The sequence below is a fragment of the Xyrauchen texanus genome, chromosome 36, assembly GCF_025860055.1.
Source record: "Xyrauchen texanus isolate HMW12.3.18 chromosome 36, RBS_HiC_50CHRs, whole genome shotgun sequence".
Lineage (NCBI taxonomy): Eukaryota > Metazoa > Chordata > Actinopteri > Cypriniformes > Catostomidae > Xyrauchen > Xyrauchen texanus.
The window spans coordinates 5,444,912-5,452,932 of NC_068311.1; positions in this window are offsets into that span (position 1 = coordinate 5,444,912).

An 8,021-nucleotide genomic window follows, 5' to 3' on the forward strand; every position below is an offset into this window, starting at 1 on the left:
TCATATGTGCAAGTCTGAAAAAAAAATACAATTGTAGTTGAGAAGAATTAAATAATACATTTAAAAAGAAAAATATATATACAAATTATATATATAGATATATATTCTCTGCCATCAGAGAACAACAGATATTGTTTAATCATTAGCCTACATCCAAGGTAATATGAATTGGGTAGATATCTACATCTTGTTGTTACTGTAAATAAGTGAAATAATACAGACCTAATGCTGACTGAAACAACAGCCACCTTTACCCATTTTGTAAGTGTGTTTGATAATATTTATTATTATTATTTATTATAATTATACTTCACTTTCTCTTTTACATTTGTACTAGTTTTGAATTAAAATATAGTGAACTTTGAATGTAAAACACACATTCTGTTCCTAATCATTTACTTTACCAGTCTGGTTTGCTTGAGTTAGCATGCCATCTCGCTTTCCTATCATTAAAGTTTTATCTTGCAGAAAACACAACAGCAATTCAGAAAACACAACAGTAATTCAGAAAACACAACAGCAATTCAGTCAAAACAGAAAGGGTGGGTACCAAAGCTTCTCACCTGATTGGCTGTGTGGAGAATACCTCCTTTCCTCAGGACTGGTTCTCTACCCACTTGTGCGATTTGCACATTTGGTAGCAGATTTGCCCTTGTGTTTTATTATTTGTTGCTGTGTTTCTGAATTGTTATATTGTCTTTGGATTTGCCATTGTGTTTTTAGATTTGTTGTTTTGTTTTGCACTTCACGGCCACCATAAGAAAGAGAGTGAGAGAGAGAGAGAGAGAGAGAGAGAGAGACCAACTTAAAGCAGATTAAAGGCCTTGTGTAGGTTTGTTTACATTTAAATTGTTTGACAGCTGGAGTTTGAATAGTCTTGGCCCATTTGAACATTTGTCAACGTAAGTCTATGTGACTTTTCCGAGTTTGATTGACCATTGTGCCAAACCATGTCCAATCAGTTAGAAATGACAAAGCAAACCGAGTCATAACAGTCTGAAGGTCTGTACCAAGTTTGGTGGTTGTAGCTAGCTTGAAAGCTCCAGGAATTACAATTGATACTTTTGGTCTTGATAGAGGGATTTTGGAAAATCCCTAAACCATAACAGTATGTTGGCTTTGTCAAGAAAATGTAATAATAAAGGAATGATAATAGGTTATATGTGCACCATATGAATATAAATATAAAAGCTATTGTCAAGAATAGGCATATAAACAAACTGGCACACAGAATCAACTGTTGAATAAACTACTTCTGTGTTCATATAAAGCACTAAGCATCATCAATCCCCGCAGTCATAGCATTCACATGCATAGGAAGAAAATAATCTCTTTCTGTTAAGTTTAATTTCAGCCCACTGACAAATCAATAATGATGACATCATCACTAAAAGCCTGCAGGCTGATGCTTTTCCACCAATCGATCGGTCGGGCTCAGAGATGGCTGCCAAATCGCCTGGGAAAGCTCTGCTGCCACAGCAACGACTCCAACGAGAAGCATGGCAACCAGCAAACCATATGACACCCACACAACATTCCTCAGCGCTGTTTGTCTGTACAATAAACATTGGCACACACAGGCAGATACTCTAACAGTTCACTATCAGCATACTGTATTGCAGCAGCAGTTTCTGATGTTTTTAATTAATCTAAATTTTAAAAACCTAAACTCAAAGACGTTTAGAAGACATTTAAAACAACATTTATAACTATAACCTTTGTAACGTTTTCCATTTATCTGCCTTATTAGTTTTGTCCTTGACTTGATTTGAAGATTTATTAGATTTATCAGATTTATCAAACCAAAGAGTCCTCTTCTGGACTCACTTATTGCCCATTTTTGCAGAATGTGCTAGAGCATTTATCATTAAAATGTTTGTGAGGCAGTGGCAAATAAAACAATAGCTGTGTAGTCAATACTATATTGAAGCAGTGACATTTTTTTATTAAGGCCAAAGTCTTTCTAGCAAGTCAGTCCATCTTTGGAGTGCTCTCGTGATGCTCCTGTCTACTTGAATAATGAAAGAACGAAATCTCAAAAACGGTTGATCAAGATTACAATTAGAGAGCATATTTCAAATCAGATGTAAAATATGACAACACTGAAATCATAAATTGTGCTTCTTTATCTCAGATTACACTAAAATAATAATAATTTTCCTGGCTTGTATAGCTAATGTGTATGTGCATTCTCAAGTTGATTGACAGGCGATTTTTGCTAAATGATTTATTACATGGCTTGTTGTACGTGTCACAGCAGTTTCCTGCTGAAATGAACACTAGATGGGCTAAAAAAAAACATTGAAATGTATTCCTTTCACCCAAATCACAAATAAAACTGCAGATTATCAAAATCACAAACACTTTCTTTTCGCTCTGTTCTTCACACAATGCACAATCTTATAACTTCAAACACTTTTACAATAGCGTTATAGTTTGCATTACACAACCAACTACATTTACACTCTTGATCGACCACAATAAAATTGCACATTAGCTCCACTGATGGAGCGTTGCACTTCATAGAAGCATCACAAAATTACGTGGTTGTTTCAGCAATGGCGTTTGCTTTTTATGATGCTATCGGTTAGGTTTAATGTTTAGGGTAGGGAGTTAGGTTTGGTTGATTTAAAACTATATAGACCACTAACTTTAAAAAAAATTGACTTACATTTAGCAACACTGTGCTGGATATATGTGAAGGAGCCGTGTAATATTATTTTGGAAAATTGTCACCTCTGCTGCAGCACCCTGTTTTCTAAATTCAACACAAACCAATACATTTTACACTTTCAGTAAAGGGAAAAAAAATTACGGTAAAATGACCAGACTAGTTTGAGCTGACAGAAAGGCTGTGGTTACTCAGATAACCACTCTGTACAATCGTAGTGAGCAAAATAGTATCTCGGAAAGCACAACACGTCGAACCTTGAAGCGGATGGGCTACAACAGCGTAGTGTTCCTAATTTGTAATAACTTGCACCTCTAAATTTAAAGTGTGAATTTAGTCAATTGTCTTATCAAAGGAACACTTTCAGTAAGGCATTTAAATTTAACTTGTAAGCAGGCCATAAACATAAGCTCTTATTAAATAGTTTTCGTTTAATATTGTATGATTTCTTTCTCGAAAAAGGATTAGCCCATCAAATCCTTCCTTTTGATTGACGCTCACATGTATGATACTGGCGCAGAAGTTCAACTGGAGCTAACTCTAATTTGACGATCCATATAAAAATACATTAAAAGTTAGATTACAAATATATGATAGTAGTTGGGTACAATTTTCTGCCTTGAGCACCTCTCTAAAAATAGCTGAGCAGTCAGGGGCCGTTCAATAATTCAATTATTCTACCACATTAAAAATGAGAGAGAGAGACAGAAGGTCATGTCTACAAACATTATGCTTCTCTATTCCCCAGTTCATACCCAGACACACACAAAACCACAATCATTTTGTGATCGTTGCACCCAGCTGTGTAAAAAAAATAAAATGGTTTATTACAAACCAAACTCATATCTCACATCTCGTAAAATGTTTTAACAGTGTTGGGTAAAGGCGGGTGCACATTGTACGACTTTGACCACGATTCTGCTGCCTGAGACCAATTTTGGGAATTCTAAATGATTTCTCTCGTCGGATGGCAAAATCGTCAATCTTACAATGTTCAGTGTGACTTGTTTACAGACGGCCGATTAATAGCCTTTGTGATGATCTTCAGCCTCTGACGAAATTTGGGCAGTGTCTGAAATTTAGCATTTGCAGTCGTATAGTGTGACTGCTATTACGACGGCCAGATGAGATATTCTGCTCCTGTCTCGCACCAGAAAGAAACCTGCTCCGTATTTGCACCATAGCAACATTTGTGCCCAGTTATCACTCTACTCAAGTACTTTCAATGTTTTTTCTTCTTTTCATTTTATATCAAAGGTTTTAATAAATAAATAAGCAGAAAATACTTTGAGAAAATTGTAACATGTCAGCAATATGAAAGCATTACTCTCTGAATTAAATAAATACAGAGCAAACTGAAGGAAAATAAATAAATGATTGCATTTTCTAATTTTTTTCTTTACATTTATCATGCATTTTCTTTACAACTTTATTTTAAATACTATTTTACTTTTAATAAATTTACTTTAAACGTCTGTAAACTTCTTTAGTTAAGATTCACACCACTCCAATTTATAAATAAATACAATAAAATAGAAAGATTGAACAATTTATACTGGTAATATGTATGGGAAGTTTTAATCCAAATCAGCAAAGTTGGATACAATTATAGAAATCTATAGTTTGTGCATTATCCATATGGAATTTGCAAGCGTGATATACGTATTTTCAGCCTTTATGACTTTTTTACATTTTGCGTGGCCTATAGTTTACTAATCAAAAAGAGGAGAAAGACGTTCTATAACCCACCTTTATTGTTTCTCCAATGTGATTAGAGAAGTTTGTAATTTCTTGTGCCACAAGTAATTTTATTTCCAAAATGAATATTAGCTTGTGGTAGCTCATTATTACTGTAGTCTACCTCCTGCACTCATGTTCATTCTCAACATCTGTAATTTTCTGTATTTGTGATCAGGCTGTCTTATTATAGGCCTATTTGACAAAATCCAACTTTCTTGTAAATGTTAGCCTATGCTCGTGATGGAGTGGTATTGGAGCAAAATGCTAATGTCCTGAATTTCAGAGAGAAAACAAAATTGCTCCTCCGTGATGGGTAAATTACGCTGTTTCGCTTCTATTCCGTATATCGTACAGTCTGACATAACATTGCACAGTGTGCCATGGCGATATCAATGCATTCATACAGTCTGACAAGCAACAATCGTAAAGAAATCGTACAGGGTGCACCTACCTTTTTATTACTTAAAAAAAGTAATTCACTACAAATTGCTAAATATTTCTCTCAATTGGTAATCATATTACTTCTTACTTCATTGAAAAAGTAATCACATTACTTATTACTTTAATTTTAAGTTTATTTTCAAATTTAATATCTATTTTACTTCCTTGTTCATTGTTCCAAGTCTCTCACTCAGCACCTCACATTTCTCCTTCACAATGACTTACAGGGCCATCATTCATGTATTTTAAATAAATAATATATTATAAATAAGCATAATTCTATAATGTAGGCTACTTACTGTAAAAGCAATTAAATTAATTGAAAATCAGTAACTATAAACTGATTGCAAGTATATAAAATGTAATGTTGAACATTACTTTTTGACTAAAAAAGTAATTTGATTACAGTAACTAAGTACTTTTTAATTGGATTACACCCAATACTGCTTATTAATTATAAAGGTTATCAAAATGCAAGATAGAAGACATTTACCCCCAGGGCAAGAAAATAGATTTATATTTTGATATTGATATTCGATATTGACTCTCAAAAGCCATGACTCGATCTTTTACGCTCTGCGCAACACTCCACTACAATGAGAGGAAGTTACTCGCATTAGCAACCAAATTTTGCGCTTTGCAATTAAAATGTTTATTGGCAACTGGCTGGTAAATTTTTAGATTTCATTCACCTACATTTGTTAATTTTTAAAAAGCTAAAATGTGACCAAAATAAAACTAATAAAATATAATTAGTAAAATAAATATTTTCATATTGTACCTAGTTCCCCTGTATAATTCACAGCATTGGGAGATAATTTATTACATGTGTAAGCAAAAGGGACATTATAACTGAAATATACCCATATGAATCTATATCAAATCGAAATTTAACAGAGAGCTTGTGAATCAGAATCGAATCGGTAAATCTGTAAGGATACCCAGCCCTATTTGTCTCAATGGAAGATAATTTTGGGTAGAACGAAATATCAGATACAAAATGTTTGCACATATAAAGAAAATATGTTAAATAAAAGTCATAAAACAAAAAACAAGACTACACCATACTTAAGATTATTAAAACAGAAAGCATAGGTTTTTACTTAAAAGACACAGTTTGTTTGTCATTCATACAGTATATATATATATATATATATATATATATATATATATAGTAGGCTAATCACATATAGTATATGGTATTAGCAGGGAGACTATGTGTCCGTATATGTGTTTTAATACAATGGTGTGCTATGCAGCTGGATCTTGCTGTTTTTTTAACCAATAGAGAAGCTCAAATAGGAGTCAGATATTTCCCACTCTCTCTTCCTCTCCAGTTAATTTAAGCTTTCACTTTTCTGAAGTTTATTTCTCTCATAAACAGCCTAGAGTCTCCCTTTGAGGTAAAATGTAATTTTTGAGGATGTCACACGTGGCCCTGGAATGTAAAGTTTCCATGAACTCGGATTTGTTACCATGGAACTAATGACAGCAAAATAAATAATATTTTCTTGAAATGCCAGAGTGTAAGTGCATGTTGTGAATATGTGGATACCCATGTGGATGACCCTCACTGTCAAATATGATTCAATATTATAAAGACTTGCCAAAAGTACTTGATGATATCAGTAGACTGACCAAGCTCTGCCAAATACTCCCACAAGTCCTGTTAAATCACCACACACTCTCCCGCAGCAGCCATTAAAGTCAAATATCCCCTATAACATTCAGTGAACCAGAACACACACACAAAGAAAAAGCAGAAGGGAAGCAGGTTCTTAGTGTTACAATGTAAGCACGTGTGTGCGTGTTCTGTGGCTGAAGTAGTGAATAATGCAACAAACCCTTTAAAGTTTAATACAGTAAAGAGGACTCTCAGAAACCAGATCTGGATTTATACAACACTCCCTCTCTCTTTTTCTTCAGTATCTCTCTCGCTCACTCACTCTGTCTTTCTGTCGCACTAACACATGTCTACCTACACATGACCAAAACAGAAAAGATGCCACTGAATTCATGAAAATATATGAATTATAGAAAGAGAAAATAGGCAAAAGAAGGATTAGAGAATCAACAAACCCTTAAACGTGAGAAAAGATGGACTTATTGGTTGAAAGACTACAAAGAGCAAGAGAGATTGAAAATGAACAGTTCTCTTCATAATAGCAGATTAAAAAAAAACGCACAGCTGGTACTTTCACATTATTCCCAATTCAGTCATTTTGGAAACTATTCTGTGTAAGCGCAGCGTAGTTCTACCGGGAAGACTAGCAGCTGTACATCATCGCACCATTAGCTGGGTAATTCCCAGCCAATCACATGTAAGCCATTGCTTTATAGGTCAGCTCACAATCTATCACATTGCTGTTTCAGTGTGCTAACACGGCAACCTCCACCACCCCACCACCACCAGTTGAGCCCCGTCCCGCATGGGGGTAGGCTCCTCGCCTCTGCCCCCTATCTCCGGCAGGATATGACTAGTAATACAAAGAGAGACATTACTTTTCTGTTTTATATTCATCAAATAAATGTCATCTTCAATTTCACTCAAGTCTGCAAGTCTTCCTGATAGAAATTACTTTCTTTTTACTCATGTTTCTCCTTACAGCCAAAAGGTACTACATTACCCATAAGCCCCATGCGATGGAGTACAAGAGTCTGCTCTCCATTAGAACAAGATGCTCTCCATCCCCGTTGGACAAATCGCTGCTTTTACAGCTCAGGAATGTCTAGCTTGCCATTTCTCTGTCTTCACATTCCTAAACAAACTCAAACTCTCTTTTTTACTTCTACTCTTTACATCTCCCTTTACCTCCCCCTCTCTTATATCTTTGTCTCTCCCTCACACAAACATCCTCACACACACTCCAGAATCTCTTATTATCACCCTCAAGCAATTGGATCCAACAGGGTTATTCTAAAAAGGGCTTAATCGGCAATGAAGATAAAAATAAATATTTTAAAATGAAATGAAGGAAGCACAGTGTGAGCAGGAGAATAGGACAGAATGTAATGAAGAAGAGGTAAAAGAAAGAAAAAGAAAAGACGAGATACAGAGGGAAAAATAATATACCACCCACAAATGAAAATTCTCTCATCATTTACTCACCCTCATACCATCCCAGACATGTATGGCTTTCTTTCTTCTGTAGAACTAAAAGTTTCTTCT